We start from the raw sequence: 26,224 nt of genomic DNA, 5'->3' as shown, positions 1-26,224 counted from the left end.
AACAATCCTCCACCAGTGAGAAGAGGGGCCGCTTACCAGAGTTGTAGATCCCAGTGTTAGTGAGATCAGTAAGGCAACAGCACAGAAGTTTCTGGATGAACCGTCACAGGCACCACACCGTTTGCATCTCCAATACGAAGGCTCCAATCGGGAAACGAAGGTATCGTAGATCACAGGCACCACGCTGCTTCTATCTCCAATACGAAGCCTCCAGTCAGGAAACGAGGGTATCGTGGATCATGTATAAAAAATCAAAGGCACTCGCATAGCGTAAAACCACTTAGTTTAATGGAATAGAATATAAAAAATTACACTCACATGTGTATAGAGAAAAACGATCACATAAAAAACGAGCCGGCCAGACTCGTGTGCCGCCCGCACTTCCTGGTTGGGCGTAGAACGCGGAGACGTCAGAACGCCTATCTCCCGAAATACAATACTTTTGGACAATTTTTTCTCCATTATATATGAACTCTTTGTTGCTTTTGAATATTATTTTTGCTAATTTTATTATTGGTTTAGATTTAGCACACACAATTTTTGTTTTAATATACATAAATTTTTGTGGGGGTTTTTCTATATTATTTATGTTAACTTCATTTCAGATTTAGTATACACTTTATTCACTTATATGATGATATGATAGTATTCACATATACTATTTACTAATCAAATTTTTGTTTTTTCCTCATGTTTATCGATATAGTTTTGGATTAGGTTTTAGGTATACAATTTTTTGTTTTTAGCGCAGCTCACTTTGTTCACCTAATGTATATAATGGATAGACATAATTGGTACAAGCAATCACAATTAAAAAATTTAATGGACATACAGAGCAGGTAAACATGGTTATCCTAATAAATATAACAATAAATATAACAATAAATTAATAAAAGAAATTCATGATTGTAGCAAACTTGACTTGGCATCCCTGAGTATGGACTCTTTACGCGTTTCATGGCGATTTCAGCCAATCATCAGGAGTGGGATGCATCAAAAAATCGCTAAATAGAGAGATGAAATAAATGAGTAAATTGGTCGGTCACAGTCTCAAGTGAAAAATCATTGCTTTCAAAAAGAGAGCAGGTGTTGAATGTGAATGCATTACCTTTGGCCACGTTCAGATAAGTCACCCAACAGACCCAAAAAGGGAATAGGATGGTGGCACTGAATGAACCGTCATCCCCCTCACCCTAAGCCATAGCTCTCCAAGGAACCTGGAGGAATGGAGAAGGGGCAGTGGGAAACAGCGGCCAACGGGAGAAGCGAACAGCCACACCACAATGCCAGAGTATGAGGTATGCACATATGGGCCACAGATCAGAATCTAAAAGAGTAAATAAATAAAATGAATTGAAAAAATAAATATAGTGAAATAAAATAAAATAAAAATTGGATGATAAAAGCTATAGTATACATGTTCTATTTCTAGGTCCGTCTGATTTTTTAAGTGAAAAATGATCGGATTAGCCCACACACGATCGGATTGTCCGACGGAAACCTAGTCTGCCAGAAAGTCTGGTCGTCGTGCGTGCGTGGCATTAGTTTCACTTATTCTGAATAGTAACATTCCAGAAGAACACTTAAAGAGCTTACAAAAATTCTCCAAATTATTTTAACCAAAATTTTAGGAAATTTAAATTTTCAGTTTCACTTATTCTGAATAATAACATTCTATTTACTGCAATAGTACCATCCCATTAAAAAAAGAAAAATAATGAGGCCAATGAAGGGTCTTTTCTAGCGTAATAACAGGTCCAGGATTTTAGGAAAAAAAAATCTTCTGTAACTATCAAGAGCCATACCAAAGCGCCCATGTCCCTTTAAAACCATTTAAAAAAACACCCTAATTATTCCTTAATGCATGTTACCATAATGGCAAGATTTCGCCAAAATTTTGGTAAAACCTGCATCCAATTCGCAATAGTGAACCCAGCCTTAAAGACATTACAAAAATTCTCCCCAATTTTTTTTAACCAAACTTTTAGAAAATTATAATTTTTAGTTTCACTAATTCTGAATAATAACTTTCCATGTACCACAATAGTACCATCCCATTAAAATAGTACCACCCCATTGAAAAAAGAAAAATAATGAGTCTAATGAAGGGCCTTTTCTTATCAGAATAACAGGTCCAGGATTTTTGAAAAATTCTTCTGCAACTATGAATAACTATCAAGAGCCATAATAAAGCCCATGTTATTTTAAACCATTAAAAAAAAACAAAAAAAAAAACACTCTAATTATACCTAAATGCATGTAACCATAATGGCAATATTTCACCGAAATCTCATTTTTTTACTCAAATTTTTAGCAATTGAAAACTTCCAGTTTCACTTATTCTGAATAATAATAACATTCCATAAAAGCACTTTAAGCCCTTGTACAGACGGTCGGAGAATCCATCGGAATGTGTCCTATCGGACCGTGTCGTCAGATAATCCGACTGTGTGTGGTATGCATCGGACTGATTCCGTCCGAATCTCCGTCCGACCCAATTTTCCAACATGTTGGAAATATTTCCCGACCAACTGGGCCGGACGGACCTAATCCGATCATGTGTAGAGCATTTTCATCGGACCAAGTGCCACGCATGCTCAGATCAAATTCCTACATCAAAGCTATTGGCTACTAGCCTGAATGTAGTCCCGTCGTAACGAAATTACGTCATCACGTTCTGAAAGATCGGATTTTTCGCCAACTTGGCCCGACCGTGTGTGTATGCAACAGTTTCGGACACAATCCGTCAGACTAAATCCGACGGGCAAAATCCGACGGGTTTGGTTGGCAAAATCTCCGACCGTGTGTACGTGGGCTAAGATATTCCAAAAACTCTCCCAAATTTTTTTAACCAAATTTTTTTAACCAAATTTTTTTAACCAAATTTTTAGGAAATTTCAATTTTCTGTTTCACTTATTGTAATAATAACATTCTTCAAAAACACATAAGACATGAGCCACAGAGTCTCAAGAGCCATGTTAAACCCCCCGATTTCACATAAATGCGTGTTACCAAAATGGAAAGATTTCACCAAAATCTCAATTTTTCCAACTAAAATTTGTAGGAACTGAAAACTTTCATGTTCACTTATTCTGAATAAACATTTGCAGGGGGCGGGGCCACCTTTACATCGGCGCCATACATCTGCACCCAACGTGGGACTTCCGCATCGCGGCGGCCCCACGTTCTGGTGTGCAGTGCGTCATCTCGTTGGCTGGTGGGTGCCCGCTCATTCGTAGCACGGGCACTTACCGTAGCCACTATAGTATGGCGTTAGGGGTGTGGCCCAATGCTCCCACTCTGGGATTTAGGCGGGGGGCTCGGACATGGCGAACTTTCCTTTCTTTCCTCACTCGGATTGTCCTCTCACATCTGAGAGGTCCTACATAGGGGTAAGCACACGATAGATATTGAATATGTCACCCCACTTTATCTAATTCTATTTACACATATTCCGTGTGAATCGTTATACTCACCACTAATCAACAGGACACATTTCTCTATCTTTTCTTCCTCTCTCTATTATCTTCTTTGTTGCTTTCACTCTTTGTATCTTCTTTTTGCTTATCCTTGTTTGTGCTCCTTTGCCATACCATCATACTATATAGACATTATAAAGATATCTACATTTTTATACTTTTATCCCACCACTACGGTGATTACTCTGAGATTTATAAACAATTTCTTGCTAATATTGCCTTTATGCTGTGTATGGTCAATGAGGCACACCAAGGAATAGTATTCCTCTCTTCTCTTTCTTTCAGTCACTTGCTTATCTTATTTATTTATTTTCCTTTCACACTTTTGCTCTTTGTACACTTCTCCATTCACTTCTTTTTCTTTCCTGTTTGCATCCATGCCCACAATGTCATAGATTTCACTATATCATAGTGATACTACACTAAATATACTCTTAAGCTATCATCAAGTTTTACTCTATTTAGATACATATATAATTTCATTACAGCTACCATGACATAATTGGCCCACGGAGCATTTCAGGATACACCACACTCTCATCCTCCTTTTTCGCCATGTCTGCCCTCTGCCAGGCCCCTGCTTGGTTGCTGCAGGTCATGCCTCTTCAGCTCCCCTTTGGAGTGCCTTCCGCTGCTGCCCATGTAGATCAGTGCTATGGACCAATTGTCCATAATGTAAGTATGGGGTGCCTCTTAGAGGCCACATGCTTCTCTTCTAACCATAATTACCATTCAATGTTATGTCTTATTGATACCGTATATACTCGAGTATAGGTCGATCCGAATATAAGCCGAGGCCCCTAATTTACCACAAAAAAACTGGGAAAACTTATTGACTCGTGTATAAGCCGAGGGTGAGACATCCCTGTGTCCATCCCTGTGTCCTGTCCATCCCTGTGTCCATCCCTGTGTCCCGTCCATCCCTGTGTCCATCCCTGTGTCCCGTCCATCCCTGTGTCCATCCCTGTGTCCCGTCCATCCCTGTGTCCCGTCCATCGCTGTGTCCCGTCCATCCCTGTGTCCATCCCTGTGTCCCGTCCATCCCTGTGTCCATCCCTGTGTCCCGTCCATCCCTGTGTCCCGTCCATCGCTGTGTCCCGTCCATCCCTGTGTCCATTCCTGTATCCCGTCCATCCCTGTGTCCATCCCTGTGTCCCGTCCATCCCTGTGTCCATCCCTGTGTCCCGTCCATCGCTGTGTCCCGTCCATCCCTGTGTCCATCCCTGTGTCCTGTCCATCCCTGTGTCCATCCCTGTGTCCCGTCCATCCCTGTGTCCATCCCTGTGTCCCGTCCATCGCTGTGTCCCGTCCATCGCTGTGTCCCGTCCATCCCTGTGTCCATCCCTGTGTCCTGTCCATCCCTGTGTCCATCCCTGTGTCCCGTCCATCCCTGTGTCCATCCCTGTGTCCCGTCCATCGCTGTGTCCCGTCCATCGCTGTGTCCCGTCCATCGCTGTGTCCCGTCCATCGCTGTGTCCCATCCATCCCTGTGTCCCGTCCATCCCTGTGTCCATCCCTGTGTCCCATCCATCGCTGTGTCCCGTCCATCACTGTGTCCCGTCCATCGCTGTGTCGTGTCCATCACTGTGTCCCGTCCATCCCTGTGTCCATCCCTGCCTACCTGTGCCAATCTGCAGCCTCTGTGTGCCATGCCGCACCTCTCCTCCTCGTCTGTGACAGACGGCGGCCATTCCACTGTTCAAAAGCCGCGCCTCCCTGTCTGTGATAGGCGGAACACTCAATTTCCCAGCAGTCAGTGTTCCGTCTATCACGGACATCCTCTCATCCTCGTCTGTAGTATGAGAATGAGCGGATGTCCGTGATAGGCGGAACAATGACTGGGGAGGCGTGGCTTTTGAATAGTGGAATGGCCGCTGTCTGTCTACCTGATCTCCGTGACTCGAGTATAAGCCGAGGGGGGCACTTTCAGCCTAAAAAAAGGGGCTGAAAATCTCGGCTTATACTCGAGTATATGCGGTACCTACTATTTTATAGATATCCTGCATATACACCAACTCCTGAGGAAGCGAGCGGAGCTCGCGAAACGCGTTGAGTACAAAGTTGTATATGTATATGATTTATTCTACCACTGTAATCAACATGTCAATGGTCAAATCATGCCTGATGATGTTTTTATGTTATTTATAATCATGTTTTTGGAATTTCAAACTGTAACTTTAAAACCACAAGAATACCACCTTCATTTCACATAAATGCATGGTATCATAATGGCAAGAGTTCACCGAAATCTAATTTGTTTTACCAGCATTTTTCTTGTAACTGAAAACTTTCGGTTTCACTCATTCTGAATATTAACATTTAATTCACTGCAATAGTACCATCCCATTAAAAAAGGAAAAATAATGAGGCTAATGAAGGGCTTTTTCTGGCAGAATAACGGTTCTTCTGTAACTATCAAAAGCCATAATCAGGGCTGCCATCAGGGGGGTACAGCCATTACAACTGTAAGGGGCCCCCGAGGGGCCCACCCGGTCCAGAAGAAGACAGGGCGGGTGAAGGGGATCCATGCTGTGCAGTACAGAAACGATCTCACAGTTTCTGCAGTTCTCGACTTCTCCTGTCATTGATTTTAGAAATCGATCTCTTTACTGCCACCTCTGGCTACTATGTGCATGTGCACCCCTCGTGTGACAGTGATCTGCCTGTACTATGCGTCTCAGCTTTGTAAAAACAAGCTGGGACCAGGTACGAAGTTACAAGTAGGGGCTGTGAAAGGGAGGGGGGCTGATTGTGTACAGGGAGAGGCCAGAGGCTTGTGTGTGTACAAATTTGTGTATGTAGGGCTGACATATATACAGGTGTGTGTAGGGTGGATGACATATATACAGGTGTGTGGGGGGGAGGCGCTGACATATATACAGGTGTGTGTGGGACACGCTCACATAAATACAGGTGTGTGTGGGACACGCTCACATAAATACAGGTGTGTGTGTGGGGGGGGCGCTGACATATATACAGGTGTGTGTGGGGGGGCACTGATATACATACAGGTTTGTGGGGGGCACTGAAATATATACAGATGTGTGGAAGGGTGGCTGACATATATACATGTGTGTGGGGGTGGCACTGACATTTATACAGGTGTGTGTGTGGGGGGGCGCTGATATACATATACAGGTGTGTGTGTGGGGGCACTGATATTTATACAGGTGAGTGTGGAGGGGTGGCTGACATATATACAGGTGTGTGTGGGGCTCAATGACATATATACAGGTGTGTGGGGGGGCTGACATATATACAGGTGTGGGTGCGCATTGACATATATACAGGTGTGTGTGAGGAGGGCTGCCATATATACAGGTGTGGGAGCTGACAAATATACAGGTTTGGAGTGGGGCTGACAAATATACAGGTGTTGGAGTGGGGCTGACAAATATACAGGTGTGAAGGGGCTGACAAATATACAGGTGTTGGGGGGGCTGAGTGCGTACAGGTGAGGTGGCCGGTGTGTGGATTTGGTAGGATGGCCCATAGGCAAGCCTTGGGGAATGTTGGGGGTCAGGCTGGGGGGGGCAAGATCTAAAGCTCTGTAAGGGGCCCATAAATGTCTGATGGCTTCCCTTCTTCTTCTGTAACTATCAAGAGCCATAATAAAGCCCATGCCCCTTTAAAACCATGCATGTTACCATAATGGCAATATTTAATCAAAATCTAATTTTTAGGAAAGGAAAAATTTCAGATTCAATTTTTCTGAATAGCAACATTCTATAAAAACACTTTAAGACATTACAAAAATTCTCCCAACATTAATACTTAGAATTACAAAAGTTCATCAAAATTTTAACCAAATTTTAAGGAAATACAATTTTTCTGTTTCACTTATTGCAATAATAACATTCTTCAAGAACACTTGAAGAAATAAGACATGATCCACACAGTCACAAGAGACATGTTAAAGCCCATATCCTTTAAAACCACAAAAATACCACCATAATTTCATCTAAATGAATGTAAATATAATGGCAAGATTTCACCTAAATCTCAATTTGTTTTTTACCAAAATTTTTAGGAACTGAAAACTTTCAGATTCACTTATTCTGAATTATAGCATTCCATAAACACACTTTAAGACATTAAAACAATTCTCCCAACATTAATACTTAGAATTAGAAATTCTCCCAGAAGCTTTACTACATTTGTAGGAAATGAAAACATTCAGTTTTTACTTATTGCAATAATAACATTCTTCAAGAACACTTGAAGACATAAGACATGAGCCACACAATCACAAGAGCCATGGTAAAGCCCATACCCTTTAAAACCACAAAAATACCACCTTACCTAAATGCATATCGCCATAGTGGCAACATTTTAACAGAAATCTCTATATTTTTACCAACAATTTTAACCACTTGCCGCCCGCCCTATAGGCAATTGACGGCGGCAAAGTGGTTGCATAATCCTGATCGGACGTCATATGACGTGATCAGGATTATGAGCCTCTGCGCGCCCCTGGGGGCGCGCATCGCGGCGATCGTTGTTGCGGGGTGTCAGTCTGACACCCGGCAACTACGATCTCCGTAAAGAGTCTCCGACGGAGACTCTTTACCACGTGATCAGCCGTGTCCAATCATGGCTGATCACAGTGTAAATAGGAAGAGCCGGTGATCGGCTTTTCCTCACTCGTGTCTGTCAGACGCGAGTAGAGGAGAGCCGATCGGCTGCTCCTCTGACAGGGGGGGGTCTGTGCTGATCGATTATCAGCACAGCCCCCCCGAGGATGCCCACACTGGACCACCAGGGACGCCACCAGACCACCAGGGATGCCCAGCAAAAGGTAATACTCCCTAGACCACCAGGGATGCCATTTAGTGCCACAATGGATGCCAATCAGTGCCCATAATGGATACCAATCAGTGCCCACAATGGGCATCACTGATTGGCATGCATTATTGTCTGGCACTGATTGGCATCCATTAGCACAGTATAACAATACAATGCCGCCTATGAGTGCCCACCTGTGCCGCCTATCAGTGCCCACCTGTGCCGCCTATCAGTGCCCACCTGTGTGCCTATCAGTGCCCATCCGTGCCACCTATCAGTGCCCACCCATGCCCATCTGTGCCGCCTATCCATGCCCATCTGTGCGGCCCATCCTTGCCAATTTGTGCCACCTATCAGTGCCCATCCGTATCGCCCATCAGTGCCGCCTATCAGTGACCATCAGTGCCACCTATCAGTGCCACCTATCAGTGCCACATATCAGTGTCCATCAATGCCACCTCATCAGTGCCACTTCATTGGTGCCACATCATTGGTGCCCATCAGTGCTGCCTTATCAGTGCCCATCAGTGTAGCCCCATCAGTGCCCATCAGTGAAGGAGAAAACGTACTTATTTACAAAGTTTTGAAACTGAAACAAAAAAAAAACATATTTTTTTTCCAAATTTTCGGTATTCTTTTATTTGTAGCGCAAAAAATAAAAACCGCAGAGGTGATCAAATACCACCAAAAGAAAGCTCTATTTGTGGGAAAAAAAATGATAAAAATTTAATTTGGGTACAGTGTAGCATGACCGCGCAATTGTCATTCAAGGTGCGACAGCGCTGAAAGCTCAAAATTGGTCTGGGCAGGAAGGTGTTTAAGTGCCCCCCCGGGTATTGAAGTGGTTAAGAACTGAAAACTTTCACTTATTAACATTAACATTCCATAAGAAGACTTTACTGACATTACAAAAATTCTCCCAAATTTTGTAACCAAATTTTTGGGAAATTAAAATTTTCAGTTTCACTTATTCAGAATAATAACATTCTGTTTACTGCAATATTACCATCCCATTAAAATAGTACCATCCCACAAAAAAAAAATATATATATAATCCAGTATTTAAAAAAAAAAAAAAAAAACTTCTGTAACTATCAAGAGCCATAATAAAACCCTTGTCCGCTTAAAACCATTAAAACAACACCTTAATTATACCAAAATGCATGTTACCATAATGGAAATATTTTACCAAAATCTAATTTTTTTTAACTCAAATGTTTAGTCCATTTGCTGCAATAGTACATCCCATCAAATTTTGGCCTCATTTTTTTTTGTTTTACCTTAATAGTTGATGGGGCAAAAAAAAATTAGGTTTTATTAATTTTCCCCTCAATATTTTGATAAAGGGATAATGAAAAAAAAAAAAAAATGAATGTATATTTATTACTCTCATTATGGTAAGGAGAATCTGTGTTTCCATTCACATTTTCGTTGGATACTTAATCTGTTTGTCCAAGTGGAACAGAACCGCTTTGCAAAAAAAAAAAAAAAAGAAAAAAAAAAAAAGAAAAGGGTCAAGTGAATAATACCCTATAGAAATTCAGAATGCCTGCACGTATCCACTAATCTAGCAACACATACTCCTTAGTAAAATGCAAATAGAAAGATTAATGGCTTCACTTTGACATCCAAGAGCCTTTTGGATGCTTTTAGTAGGAAAACACTTTATAAATCATTTTTAGAGCAAAGGTATTTTGCGAGTACTATTTAATCACATAAATTACAATAGAATACTGACAATATTTCATGTAATTTAATGTGCTTTAAATAGCTATTAGTAGGCCGGTAAATCTTGAGGTACTTTACCAATTCAGTTTGCCCCAAACTTGCCGTATTGTTGTATGATTTTAGGCCATAAAGACTTTTTCACCTTCTGTTTTTTTTTTTTTTTTTTTTTTTTTTCAATGCCCTGATTTATATGATAAGTGAGAGAATTTATTAAATGAAAACCACTCCTATTTAAATAAAAGACACTGTAATTCAGCGGATGTCATTCTGGTACATATTTAATAAGAGCTATCAATTATTTTTATAAAGTGTTGACATCTGATACAGCTCTGCTTAAGAACACTCAAGCTTTAGCCTGAAGAGCTAACAGTCAAGCAAATCTGAGCCTGAAAGCTTAAAAATTTGTTTTTTTTTAAACTTTTAATTTTCATGTGCAATAAAAGCTTAAAAATTTGTTTTTTTTTAAACTTTTAATTTTCATGTGCAATAAAAATAATTATCAGTGCAAAGAAAGTCTTTGTCTGTGGGGGAGGGGTAAAGCAAATCCAGACCATCATTGAAAGACATATACACCGATCAGCCATACCTTTATGACCATACCTCTATTTTAGAGTAGGTTCCCCCTTTTGCCACCAAAACAGCCCTGACCCATTGAGGCATGGACTTCCCTACACCTTTGAAGGTACGTTGTGGTTTTCGGCACCAAGCAGTCAGTAGCAGATCCTTTAAGTCCTGTGAGATGCGAGGTGGGGCCTTCACAGATTGGACTTGTTTCTCCAGAACATCCCAAAGATGCCCATTTGGATTGAGATCTGGGGAATCTGAAGCCTGAATGTCAACACCTCAAACTTGTGTTCCTCCAACCATTCTTGAACCCTCTTTGTAGTGTGGCATTATCCTGCTGAAAGAGGGCACTGCCATCAGGGAATACAGTTTCCATGAAGGGGTGGACTTGGTCACCATAAATGTTTAGGTTGGTGGTACGTGTCAAGTAACCACCACATAAATGGCAGCAGCCAAGGTTTCCTAGCAGAACATTGCCTCCTCCGGCTTGTCTTCTTCCCATACTGCATCCTGGTGCCATCTCTTCCCCAGGTAAAGCAAATCTAAACCATCATTGAATGACATATACACCGATCAGCCATACCTTTATGACCACACCTCTAATTTAGAGTTGGTCCCCCTTTTGCCACCAAAATAGCCCTGACCCATTGAGGCATGGACTTCCCTACACCTTTACCTGTACATTGTGGTATCCGGCACCAAGCAGTCAGTAGCAGATCCTTTAAGTCCTGTGAGATGCGAGGTGGGGCCTTCACAGATTGGACTTGTTTCTCCAGCACATCCCAAAGATGCCCATTTGGATTGAGATCTGGGGAATCTGAAGCCTGAATGTCAACACCTCAAACTTGTGTTCCTCCAACCATTCTTGAACCCTCTTTGTAGTGTGGCATTATCCTGCTGAAAGAGGGCACTGCCATCAGGGAATACAGTTTCCATGAAGGGGTGGACTTGGTCACCATAAATGTTTAGGTTGGTGGTACGTGTCAAGTAACCACCACATAAATGGCAGCAGCCAAGGTTTCCTAGCAGAACATTGCCTCCTCCGGCTTGTCTTCTTCCCATACTGCATCCTGGTGCCATCTCTTCCCCAGGTAAAGCAAATCTAAACCATCATTGAATGACATATACACCGATCAGCCATACCTTTATGACCACACCTCTAATTTAGAGTTGGTCCCCCTTTTGCCACCAAAATAGCCCTGACCCATTGAGGCATGGACTTCCCTACACCTTTACCTGTACATTGTGGTATCCGGCACCAAGCAGTCAGTAGCAGATCCTTTAAGTCCTGTGAGATGCGAGGTGGGGCCTTCACAGATTGGACTTGTTTCTCCAGCACATCCCAAAGATGCCCATTTGGATTGAGATCTGGAGAATCTGAAGGCTGAATGTCAACACCTCAAACTTGTGTTCCTCCAACCATTCTTGAACCCTCTTTGTAGTGTGGCATTATCCTGCTGAAAGAGGGCACTGCCATCAGGGAATACAGTTTCCATGAAGGGGTGGACTAGGTCACCAGCAATGTTTAGGTTGGTGGTACGTGTCAAGTAACCACCACATAAATGGCAGGAGCCAAGGTTTCCTAGCAGAACATTGCCTCCTCTGGCTTGTCTTCTTCCCATACTGCATCCTGGTGCCATCTCTTCCCCAGGTAAAGCAAATCTAAACCATCATTGAATGACATATACACCGATCAGCCATACCTTTATGACCACACCTCTAATTTAGAGTTGGTCCCCCTTTTGCCAACAAAATAGCCCTGACCCATTGAGACATGGACTTACCTACACCTTTACCTGTACATTGTGGTATCCGGCACCAAGCAGTCAGTAGCAGATCCTTTAAGTCCTGTGAGATGCAAGGTGGGGCCTCCATTGATTGGACTTGTTTCTCCAGCACATCCCAAAGATGCCCGTTTGAATTGAGATCTGGAGAATCTGAAGGCCATGTCAACACTTCAAACTCGTGCTCCTTCAACCATTGTTGAACCTTCTTTGTATTGTGGCATTATCCTGCTGAAAGAGGGCACTGCCATCAGGGAATATCGTTTCCATGAAGGGGTGGACTAGGTCATCAGCAATGTTTAGGTTGGTGGTACGTGTCAAGTAACTGCCACATAAATGGCAGGAGCCAAGGTTTCCTAGCAGAACATTGCCTCCTCTGGCTTGTCTTCTTCCCATACTGCATCCTGGTGCCATCTCTTACCCAGGTAAAGCAAATCTAAACCATCATTGAATGACATATACACCGATCAGCCATACCTTTATGACCACATCTATCATTTAGAGTAGGTCCCACTTTTGCCACCAAAACAGCCCTGACCCATTGAGGCATGGACTTCCCTACACCTTTACCTGTATGCTGTGGTATCCAGCACCAAGCCATCAGTAGCAGACCTTTTAAGTCCTCTATGATGCGAGGTGGGGCCTCCACGGATTGGACTTGTTTCTCCAGCACATCCCAAAGATGCCCATTTGGATTGAGATCTGGAGAATCTGAAGGCTGAATGTCAACACCTCAAACTCATGTTTCTCTAACCATTCTTGAACCCTCTTTGTAGTGTGGCACTGCCATCAGGGAATACCGTTTCCATGAAGGGGTGGACTTGGTCACCATAAATGTTTAGGTTGATGGTACGTGTCAAGTAACCACCACATACATGGCAGCAGCCAAGGTTTCCTAGCAGAACATTGCCTCCTCCGGCTTGTCTTTTTCCCATACTGCATCCTGGTGCCATCTCTTCCCCAGGTAAGACCACCAGGTCACCTGGCCATCCATATGATGAAAAAGAAACCGTGCTTCCTCAGACCAGGCCACCTTCTTTTATTCCTCTGTGCTCCAGTTCTGATGCTCACGTGCCAAATTTACACGCTTCTGGCTGTGGACACGGGTCAGCATGGGCACCCTGACCGTTCTGCAGTTACGCAGCCCCATATACAACAAACTGTGTTGCCCAATTTTTCTGCTTTCAACACATCAACTTCAGGGAAAACATGTTCACCTGCTGCCTAATATATCCCACCCATTTTCAGATGCCACTGTAACCAGATAATCAATGTAATTCAGTTTACCTGTCAGTGGCCACCAGGCTATGGCTGATCGGTGTAGTTTCCCAAAGCCCTGCGTATTATAAACATTTCCCATGTTTTTTATGAAAAAAAAGTTTTCACCTTATTTTGCATCTTTTGTTGCACCTCCTGCAGCCTCTTTGTAACCACTTCTTGTCTACATTGACTCCAGTAATGGCTGCGTGGTACTTCACAGGTTGAGTTTCCTGATAATGACAACAGTGGACTGTGCCTGTCTAATGGGTATTGACTAGTGGTCTCCACTGAAAACTCATATGAGAGGTGACAACACAGAAGCACAACTGTCAGATAGGGAGTGAGCAATGTCACTCTATAGGTCAGGACCCAGGTCTGAACCTGCGACCTCTGGCATTGCCTCTTCTTGCTGAGTCACCAGAGATGCTGAACAGCTCCCTCTCTGATCAATTGGACAGTCCTGCCTTGTGCCTTATTTTCTTGCACCTTGAACCCTTTGCTCCTCCCATGAATTTCCTATTTTTGACATGCCTTTGAACTTCCAGCTTGCCAGATTATTGTGCTCTCTCCAGCCAATATCTCGCTCTTATCTTACTAACTTATCTCTAACTTTAATGGTACCCCAGTCTTAGTCCGTAAGGCTTCAATATTGAGTTGGCCCACCCTCTGCCGCTATAACAGCTTCAGCTCTTCTGGGAAAGCCGTCCACAAGGTTTAGGAGGGTGTCTATGGGAATGTTTGACCGTTCTTCCAGAAGAGAATTTGTGAGGTCAGGCACTAATGTTGGACAAGAAGGCCTGACTCGCAGTCTCCACTCTAATTCATCCCAAAGGTGTTCTATCAGGTTGAGCTCAGGATTCTGTGCAGGCCAGTCAAGTTCCTCAAACTCACTCATCTGTGTCTTTATGGGCCTTGCTTTCTGCATGGTGCACAGTCACGTTGGAACAGGAAGGGGCCATCCCCAAACTGTTCCCACAAAGTTGGGAGCATGAAATTGTCCCTATGCCAAATGAAATGGACCTTACTTTGTTCAGGCCAGTCAAGTTCCTCCACCCCAAACTCGCTCATCGACATTTTTTTGGACCTTGCTTTGTGCACTGGTCCAAATCATTTGGTGGAGGGGAGGATTATGGTGCGGGGTGGTTTTTTCAGGGGTTGGGCTTGGCCCCTTACTTCCAGTGAAGAGAACTCTTAAGGCGTCAGCATACCAAGACATTTTGGAAAATTTCCTTTGTGGGAAAAGTTTGCGGATGACCCCTTCCTGTTCTAACATGACTGCGCACCAGTGCACAAAGCAAGGTCCATAAAGACATGGATGAGCGAGTTTGGGGTGGAGGAACTTGACTGGCCTGCAACAGAGTCCTGACCACAACCCGAAAGAACACCTTTGAGATGAATTCAACTAGAGACTGAAAGTCAGGCCTTCTTGTCCAACATCAGTGTCTGACCTCACAAATGCGCTTCTGGAAGAATGGTCAAACATTCCAATAGACACACTCCTAAACCTTGTGGACGGCCTTCCCAGAAGAGTTGAAGCTGTTATAGCTGCAACAGGGTGGGCCAACTCAATATTGAACCCTACGGACTAAGCCCTTGTACACACGGTCGGAGAATCCGTCGGAATGAGTCTTATCGGACCGTGTCGTCAGATAATCCGACTGTGTGTGGTATGCATCGGACTGATTCCGTCCGAATCTCCGTCCGACCCAATTTTCCAACATGTTGGAAATATTTCCCGACCAACTGGGCCGGACGGACCTAATCCGATCATGTGTAGAGCATTTTCATCGGACCAAGTGCCACGCATGCTCAGATCAAATTCCTACATCAAAGCTATTGGCTACTAGCCTGAATGTAGTACCATCGTAATGAAATTACGTCATCACGTTCTGAAACATTGGATTTTTCGCCAACTTGGCCCGACCGTGTGTATGCAACAGTTTCGGACACAATCCGACGGGCAAAATCCGACGGGCAAAATCCGACGGGCAAAATCCGACGGGCAAAATCCGACGGATTTGGTTGGCAAAATCCGACGGATTTGGTTGGCAAAATCTCCGACCGTGTGTACATGGGCTAAGACTGGGATGCCATTAAAGCGGAGGTGCACCCTAAAGTGGACCTTCCGCTCATCGGAACCCTCCCCCCCTCCGGCGCCACAATTGGCACCTTTCAGGGGGGAGGGGGGTGCAGATACCTGTACAGTACAGGTATTCTGCACCCACTTCCGGGATAGCTCTCTGCAGAAAGGGGCGTATATTACGCCCCTTTCCGCAAGTGCCCGCCCCTTTCCGCAAGTGCCCCACTGCCTGCTGGGAAAACACACAGATCTCAGAGGCAGCGGGGACCGTCCTTATTGTGCAGCGCGGCTCGCGCATGCGCAGTAGGGAACCGGGAAATGAAGCCGAAAGGTTCCATTTCCTGATTCCCATACCCAAGATGGCGGCGGCAGCACCCGAGAAACGATCGAGAGATCGGCTTCGGGTGCTGACATCGCGGGCGCGCTGGACAGGTAAGTGTCACTATTTTAAAAGTCAGCAGCTGCAGTATTTGTAGCTGCTGGCTTTTAAAAAAAAAAAAAAACGCGGACTCCCGCTTTAACCACTTTCAGACCGGACCAATTTGCTGGTCAAAGACCAGACCACTTTTTGCGATTCGGCACTGCGTCGCTTTAACTGACAATTGCGCGGTTGTGCGACGTGGCTCCCAAACAAAATTGACATCCTTTTTTTCCCACAAATAGAGCTTTCTTTTGGTGGTATTTGATCACCCCTGCGGTTTTTATTTTTTGCGCTATAAACAAAAATAGAGCGACAATTTTGAAAAAAACGCATTATTTTTTACTTTTTGTTATAATAAATATCCCCCAAAAATATATAAAAAAAACATTTTTTTCCCTCAGTTTAGGCCGATACGTATTCTTCTACATATTTTTGGTAAAAAAAATCGCAATAAGCGATTATTGATTGGTTTGCGCAAAAGTTATAGCGTTTACAAAATAGGGATAGTTTTATAGCATTTTTATTAATAATTTTTTATTATTATTTTTTTTTACTAGTAATGGCGGCGATCTGCGATTTTTATTGTGACTGCGACATTGTGGGGGACCCATCGGACATTTTTGACACATTTTTGGGACCATTGTCATTTATACAGCAATCACTGCTATATAAATGCACTGATTCCTGTGTAAATGACACTGGCAGTGAAAGGGTTAACCAGTGGGTGGCAGTGTAGGGGTTAAGTGTTCCTAGGGGTGTGTTACTAACTGTGGGGGGGGGTTGGGCTTTCATTTAGTGTACACTGATCTCTGCTCCAATCACATGGAGCAGAGATCAGCGTCACTAGTTGCTAGGCAGAACGGAAAAAAGTCGTTTACACGGCATTTCCTCCATTCGGCCGCTCCGTGAGACGATCGCGGGGATGCCCGCGGCGATCGAGTCCGCGGGTCCCGCGACCGGACTCACGGGGGTCCCAACCAGTGCGGGAGCGCGCCGCCGGCGGCGCGCTCCCGATGGCAGGGCGGCATTGAATATTGGACGTACCTGTACGCCAATATGCCTGCCCGTGCCATTCTGTCGACGTACATCGTCGTGCGCTGGTCGGGAAGTGGTTAAAGTTCATGTGTGTGTAAAGGCAGGTGTCCCAATACTTTTGGTAATATAGTGTATGTATATATATATATATATATATATATATATATATATATAATGGCAATGTTATAATGGCACCATTTCTGCTATTTTATACCAATGATGAGACACTATTCTTCCCCCTACTGACCACAGATGCTGTGTCATTTTTCTACTCCCACTGACTACAAATGACAAGGCCAATTTTGGACGGGTCATTCGGGGTGATGTTACCTCTTTTGTGTTGATAGGAGAATCAATAGAAACATAGAAAATGGAAAGCAGAAAAATAAACAATTGGTCCATTGGGTCTGCTCCATCTTTTTTAATTCATAACTTTTTATATAGATTGAGTATAGATGGCCTAATAACACCAACAAATCTTTATAGACCTCTCTACACTAGAAAAGACAAGGAAGCCGAGAACTTAAAAAAGGTAGCAAAAAAAAAAAAAAAGAAGAGTGTCACTGACTTCCAACCTTGGATCAGATGAATGAGGACAACATTTTAACCACTTAAGCCCCAGAAGATTTTACCCCCTTCCTGACCAGAGCGTTTTTTGCGATTCGGCACTGCGTCTCTTCAACTGATAATTGCGCGGTCGCGCCGACGCTGTACACAAACAAATTTGACGTCCTTTTTTTGCCCACTAGTAGAGCTTTCCTTTGGTGGTATTTGATCGCCTGTGCCTTTTTTATTTTTTGTGCTATAACCCTTTCATGACTAAGCCTATTTTTGGAATTTGGTGTTTACAAGTTAAAATCCATATTTTTTGCTAGAAAATGACTTGGAACCCCCAAACATTATATATATTTTTTTAGCAGAGACTCTAGAGAATAAAACGGCGATTGTTGCAATATTTTATGTCACACGGTATTTGCGCAGCGGTGTTTTAAACGCAACTTTTTGGGAAAAGGGACACTTTCATGAATAAAAAAACAAAACAGTAAAATTAGCCCAATTTTTTTGCGTAATGTGAAAGATAATGTTACGCCGAGCAAATAGATACCAAACATGTCACGCTTTATAATTGCGCGCACTTGTGGATTGATGACAAAGTACGGTACCTAAAAATCTCAATAGGCGACGCTTTCAATTTTTTTTACGGTTACCAGGCTAGCGTTACAGAGGAGGTCTAGTGCTAGAATTATTGCTCTCGCTCTGACGATCGCGGCGATACCTCACATGTGTGATTTGAACACCATTTACATACGCGGGCGCGACTCCTGTATGCGTTTTCTTTGCCTCGCGAGCTCGCGGCGACGGCAAGCGCTTTAAAAAATTTATTTTTTATTTTTTTATTTATTTTATTTATTTAAAAATGACTAAATAGTAAAAAAAAAAAAAATTTGATCACTTTTATTGCTGTCACAAGGAATGTAAACATCCCTTGTGACAGTAATAGGTGGTGACAGGTCCTCTTTATGGAGGGATCGGGGGTCTAAAAGACCCCCCACCCCTCCTTTACACTTCAATGTATTCAGATCGCCGAAAACGGCGATTCTAAATACCGGATATTTTTTTTAAACGATGAGGAGACTGGAATGACGCAGATTACGGCTTCGTTCCAGTTCTTCCCCAGCAGCCGGAGGCAGCGCAACTTGAATCGGTGCTCCCGATCAAGCGGGAGCACCGGTAACAGCGGCGGGAGGCGGCGGGAGGGGGGGGCGTCCCCTCCCGCTCCACCGGCATTACAGCTGAGCGGCTTTTAGCCACATCAGTTGTTATGCCTGGATAGCCAATCGCCTGCTGAAAAAAACGGTACCGGGATGATGCCTGCAGGTGCGGGCATCATCCCGGTATACCCCCCGGAAGCCGAGTACTCAGATCTGCGTACGCTCGGCGGGAAAGGGATAAACAAAAAAGAGCGTCAATTTTGAAAAAAAAAGCAATATTTTTTACTATAATAAATATCTCTCCAAAACATAGAAAAAAAATCATTTTTCCTCAGTTTAGGCCGATACGTATTCTACATATTTTTGGCAAAAGAATCGCAAAAGGCGTTATTATTGATTGGTTTGTGCAAAAAGTTATAGCATCTACAAAATAGGGGATAGATTTATGGCCTTTTTATTATGATTTTTTTTTTTTATTAGTAATGGCGGTGATCTGCGACATTATGGCGGACACATTGGACACTTTTGAAACTATTTTGGGACCATTGTCCCACAGCGATATAAATAGCCACTGATTACTGTATAAATGACACTGGCAGGGAAGGGGTTAAACATTAGGGGGGAATCAAGAGGTTAAGTGTGTTCCCTGGGAGGTGTTTCTAACTTGGGGGGGGGGGGGGGTGGGCTACCACTGACATGACAGCGATCACTGCTCCTGAAAACAGAGAGCAGTAGATCCCTGTCATGTTGCTAGGCAGAACGGGGAAATGCCTTCTTTACACAGGCATCTCCCTGTTCTGCCTCTCCATCTCACTATCACAGGCCACCAGCGAACACCGAGTATACGGGACCCGCAGGCACGCTCCCGCAGGTCTTTTTTTTTCATTTTTCTCCTTCATTGAAGTGCGCTGATGAGGCGGCACTGATAGACTGCACTGGTGGGCACTGATGGGCTGCATTGGTGGGCACTGATAGGCTGCACTGGTGGGCACTGATAGGCATAGTTAAGGCGGCACTAATAGGCACAGATAAGGCGGCACCGATGGGCACAGATAAGGCGGCACTGATGGACAAAGATGGGCACAGATAAGATGGCACGGATGGGTAGCACAGATGGGTGGCATGGATGGGTGGCACGGATGGGCACTGATAGGTACCACTGATAGATGGGACTGATGGGCACTGATAGGTGGCACTGATAGGTGGCTCTGATAGGTGGCACTGATGGGCGGCACTGCTGGGCACTGGTAGATGACACTGATGGGCACGGATATGTGGCACTGGGGTGCAGCACCTTTGTTGAGGCAGATTGTGGGCACTGCTGGGTGGAACTGTGGGCACTGCTGGGTGGCACTGTGGGCACTGCTGGCTGGCACTGACGGGGGGCACTTATTTTTTAATTATGTATAGTTATGAGGGGGCAGGTGGGCACTGTCAGGGGGCAGGTGGGCACTGGCAGGGCTGGCCGTGATCGGGACTGATGTCCCGATCACGGCCGCCGGTGATCGGCTTTTTTTTTTTCTCCTCGCGCTGACAGCACGAGGAGGAATAATAGCCATATACCGGCTCCGTTCTATCACATGATCAGCTGTCATTGGCTGACAGCTGATCACGTGATAAGGGGTCGGGATCGATCCCTTGCACGGATCGGTGATCAGACGAGTCTCATGGACTCGCCGATCACAGAGCGCGCCACGCGCGCCACGCGCGCCACGCGCGCCCCTCAGGGGGCGCGCAGGCCGCTCGTGCACGGGACGACGTCAATAGACGTAGTCCCGGCAAAGGAGATCCGCGCTGTAGCCGTCATTCGGCTACAGCGCGGGTCTCAAGTGGTTAAAGATACCTCTGCCCCTTATTTGTTGGATGCTGCTAAGTGCTTGATTCCAAGGTATTGGGGGCAGGGCACTTGCCCAACATTGGCCCACTGGAAGCGAGTAGACCATATTATGTAGGGGGAATGTTGGGTTCATAATGTTGAGAACCATCTTGACCGCTTTGGAGATATTTGGTCAGGGTGAATGGATTACTCGAATGAGATCCCAGATGCTTAACTAGTTTCCTACAGGCTTTCGTAATGGTCCCGTCTATGTCCACACTTCAATCGCCATCGGAATTTTTAGCCTCTATATCAGTGATGGCGAACCTTGTCAACTACATTTCCCATGATGCTCTGGCACTCTCCAATGTAGTGGAGCATCATGGGAAATGTAGTTCCAAAACATCTGGGGTGCCAAGGTTCACCATCACTGCTCTATATAGTATTAGGTTCTGATATGGTAATCTTGATTCTTTACAGCAAAGGGTTTCAAACCGGTGACCCTCCAGCCATTGCAGAGCTCCAAAGTCCCATGAGGCATTGCAATGCTGACATTTACAAGCATGACTCCCATAGGTAGAGGCATGATGGGACTTGTAGTTCCGCAACATCTGGAGAGCCACCAGTTTGAGACCCCTGATTTACAACCTCGCCCCATCATGTTTGTTTTTGTTGTCTTTCATGTTAGATATGGATTTGGATGCGCTCACCCTCCTTCACCCATGTTCTATCGGGAATGGTTATTCTCCGAATGATGGTTGCTAGTTGTGTCCCCATTGTGATCATACCCTGTTTCCCCTAAAATAAGACCTAGCGTGATTGTCGGTGTTGGCTGCAATATAAGCCCTACCACCCAAATAAGCCCTACTCTGTTTCCTCAAAAATAAGCCCTACCCTGAAAAGAAGACCTACAAGGACTTTAACTAGGGCTTATTTGAGGGGTAGGGCTTTTATTGCAGCTATCACCGACAATCACACTAGGTCTTATTTTAGGGGAAACAGGGTAGTTAGTTGTTACTACCTTGTTATTTTTTGTTAGTTTTGTTTTCTTTTTCCCACCATCTGTTAGATATGGTCCTGTATGGTACATTTTGTATGGATGGAGGGTACCTAGAAATTTTTGAAATTTTAACCTTATTGGTTGCGGGTTTAGACTTTGGTTTATATATAAATTGATGTACTTTATTTGACCTATGGGCACAAGATGTTGATCTGCAATCTACCCTGTATTCATGCTGTATTGTATAATGTAAAAAAAAATTTTTTCTAACATATGTGTGTTGTTTTTTTTGTTTTTGTATTAACCCTTTCATGACTAAGCCTATTTTTGGAATTTGGTGTTTACAAGTTAAAATCCATATTTTCTACTAGAAAATTACTTGGAACCCCCCAAACATTATATATATATTTTTTTAACAGAGACTCTAGAGAATAAAACGGCGATTGTTGTATTATTTTATGTCACGCGGTATTTGCGCAGCGGTGTTTTAAATGCAACTTTTTGGGAAAAGGGACACTTTCATGAATTAAAAAAAAAAAAAAAACAGTAAAATTAGCCCAATTTTTTTGCATAATGTGAAAGATAATGTTACGCCGAGTAAATAGATACCAAACATGTCACACTTTATAATTGCACGCACTCGTGGAATGACGACAAAGTACGGTACCTAAAAATCTCAATAGGCGACGCTTTAAACATTTTTTACAGTTACCAGGTTAGCGTTACAGAGGAGGTCTAGTGCTAGAATTATTGCTCTCGCTCTGACGATCGCGGCGATACCTCACATGTGTGATTTGAACACCGTTTACATACGCGGGCGCGACTTCCGTATGCATTTTATTTGCTTCGCGAGCTCGCGGGGACGGCGGGCGCTTTAAAAAAAAAAAATTATTTTTTTATTTTTTTAATTTATTTTAAAATGACTAAATTGTTTAAAATAAAATAAAAATTTGATCACTTTTATTGCTGTCACAAGGAATGTAAACATCCCTTGTGACAGTAATAGGTGGTGACAGGTCCTCTTTATGGAGGGATCGGAGGTCTAAAAGACCCCCCACCCCTCCTTTACACTTCAATGTATTCAGATCGCCGAAAACGGCGATTCTGAATACCGGATATTTTTTTAAAACCGGCGCCATTGGCAGCCGAGTAAAGGGGAAGTGACGTCATGACGTCGCTTCCATGTTTACTATGAGGAGACTGGAATGACGCCGAACTGTTCCAGTTCCTCCCCAGCAGCCGGAGGCATCGGATCACGAATCGGTGCTCCCGATCGAGCGGGAGCACCAGTAACAGCGGCGGGAGGCGGCGGGAGGGGGGGACGTCCTCTCCCACTCCTCCAGCATAACAGCCGAGCGGCTTTTAGCCGCATCGGTTGTTATGGCTGGAAAGCCAATCGCCTGCTGAACAAAACGGTACCGGGATGATGCCTGCAGGTGCGGGGGCATCATCCCGGTATACCCCCGGAAGCCGAGTACGCACATCTGCGTACGCTTGGCGGGAAAGGGTTAAAAAAAAAAAAAGAAGAAAAAGACACCTCTGCCACGGACCTCCAACCTCTGAGGCCCACCTTGCAATGAAACAAAAAAATAACTTTTTTTCTTAGGGTGCTCTTGTCAGGTCTCTGATGTCATGGGTCCTTGGTCTTCTCTTCCTCCTTGATGGGCAAGGGACCATCCTGAATATTGCCTACGTAATAAATACTGAGTATATTATATATATTTACACACACACTATATTATTCCTCATACTGACACCTATCATTGGTGTCAGTGGATGAATAGTGCCCCATCATTGGTGTCAGTGGGAGGAATAGTGCCCCATCATTGGTGTCAGTGGGAGGAATAGTGCCCCATCATTGGTGTCAGTGGAAGGAAAAGTGCCCCATCATTGGTATCAGTGGGAGGAATAGTGTCCCATCATTGGTGTGAGTGGGAGGAATAGTGTCCCATCATTGGTGTCAGTGGGAGGAATTAGTGCCCCATCATTGGTGTCAGTGGGAGGAATAGTGCCCCATCATTGGTGTCAGTGGGAGGAATAGTGCCCCATCATTGGTGTCAGTGGGAGGAATAGTGCCCCATCATTGGTGTCAGTGGGATGAATAGTGCCCCATCATTGGTGTCAGTGGGGGGAATAGTGCCCCATCATTGGTGTCAGTGGGGGAATAGTGCCCCATCATTGGTGTCAGTGGGGGAATAGTGTCCCATCACTGGTGTCAGTGGGAGGAATAGTGCCCCATCATTGGTGTCAGTAGGAGGAATAGTGCCCCATCATTGGTGTCAGTGGGGGGAATAGTGTCCCATCACTGGTGTCAGTGGGAGGAATAGTGCCCCATCATTGGTGTCAGTGGGAGGAATAGTGCCCCATCATTGGTGTCAGTGGGGGAATAGTGTCCCATCACTGGTGTCAGTGGGAGGAATAGTGCCCCATCATTGGTGTCAGTGGGAGGAATAGTGCCCCATTGTTGGTATCATTGGGAGTAATAGTTTATTATATTATTTATTAGGGTCCTTTCACACGGGGCGGATCAGTTCTGATCCGCCCCGTGGATATCCGTTTGCTCAGTGGGGATCACTCCGCCGATCTCCGCTGAGCAGGGAGATGACAGGTCCGTCTCTGCACACTGCGCAGGGACGGACCTGTCACAGCGCCGCTCTCCCCTATGGGAGATCGGATGACGACGGACCGCAGTGCCCGTCGTCACCCGATCCGATCCGCAGACGGATGGAAAAATAGCTTTTTCCTCCGTCACACTTTTTCGGATGGGAGCGGGTCGGATGTCAGCGGACATGTCACCGCTGACATCCGACGCTCCATAGAGCTCTATGGAGCACCCGTTCAGGTCCGCCTGAAAAACTGACAGGCGGGCCTGAACGGGACGTCAGTGTGATAGAGGCCTTATAGCGAAAAGTAAAAAATGTTGTTCTTTTTCAAAATTGTCGCTCTTTTTTGTTTATAATGCAAAGAATAAAAAACGCAGAGATGATAAAATACCACCAAAAGAAAGCTCTATTTGTGGGAAAAAAAGGACATCAATTTTGTTTTTGGATATTTCTTATAGCAAAAAAAAAATTGGGGGGGGGGGGGGGGGGATATTTATTATAGCAAAAAGTAAAAAATATTGTTCTTTTTTCAAAATTGTCGATATTTTTTTGTTTATAATGCAAAAAATAAAAACCACAGAGGTGATCAAATACTACCAAAAGAAAGCTCTATTTGTTGTAAAAAAAAGGACATAAATTTAGTTTTTTTATATTTATTATAGCAAAAAGTAAAAAAAAAAATTTTTTTTTTTTTCAAAATTTTCTTTTTTTTTTGTCTTTGTAGATGCTGTCATTTTTGTGCAAAAGATTTACCAAAAATTTGTTACAGAATGCATATCGGCCTAAACTGATGAATACATTGTTTTATTTTTTTTTATTTTAATATATATATATATATGTAAAAAAAAAATAATGTATTCATCAGTTGGGGGGATTTTGGGGGGATATTTATTATAGCAAAAAGTAAAAAATATAGTTTTTTTTTTCAAAATTGTCTTTTTTTTTTGTTTATATTTTTTATGAATCCGGACCTATTTTTTGTGCCCTTCCCCTGAAACATAAAAAAAAAAAAAAATGCACACACACACATTCTAGTACAGGTCAAAAATATTCCCTGCCAAACTGGATTCAATTAGGAAAGTTCAGGGTTCATGTCCTTGGACAATTTGGCTTTAAAAAATATTATGCGGTTTATACCATTTCGGGGGGAATCAGACTGAAAACCTGTCCAATTACAAGCTGAAATATAGATCTTTCTGTTGTTCACACCTAACTTAATCTTCTTTTTTTTTTCTTGAAAAAAAAAAAAAAAAAACCTCTTTAACCCCCCCCCCCCCCCCCCACCCCCTTCTTTTTTCGGTTTGGTTGATGGGCGTTTAAATGGGACCACTTTACAAATCATAAACAATCATTTCTGTTTTTCTTGATCGGTTATACGGAGCGCGGTTATTTTGACATGTAATTAAAACAAGGCCGTGCACAATTTCTCATACGGCTCCTCCAATGCACTTCATTAAAACAGATTGCCCTGTGCTCCTTTCTTTTTTTTTTTTTTTTTTTTCCTTGTGCACATTTTGCTGAACTCTGCTGAATAGCTTTAAATTATGTGGTGATACCGTGATGTGGCCAAAGCTTTTTCCTACGGACTTGGGGGGGGAAAAAAATAGACCACCAAATTCATGTCGCGGGGGAGCTGGTCGGTCCGAGGTTTTTTTTTTTTATTTATTTTTTTTTTTTTTTTAAACTCTATTTTTAAATCAGAACTTTAGAACTAAAAAGGTAATACATTAATCCATAGCAAATGTACCACAGATCTCCGAGGTACGGCTGACGACGCTATTAAGAAACGGTCTACTGTACTTGGCAACAGACCCGTTTATAGCGCCAACGATACATCATCATAACGCGGGATTAGTGAGTTTATTAGGTAAGCAGTGTTGGGTTTTTTTTTTTTTTTTTTTTTTTCGGCATTGGGTTAAATTCTGGAGAGCTTCACAAGGAGCGTAGAGGTCAACC

This window comes from Lithobates pipiens, unplaced genomic scaffold, assembly GCF_037356315.1.
Source record: "Lithobates pipiens isolate NorthernLeopardFrog02 unplaced genomic scaffold, aLitPip1_a1.2 Scaffold_37, whole genome shotgun sequence".
In the NCBI taxonomy this organism is placed as follows: Eukaryota; Metazoa; Chordata; class Amphibia; order Anura; family Ranidae; genus Lithobates; species Lithobates pipiens.
This window is presented reverse-complemented; position numbering follows the sequence as displayed.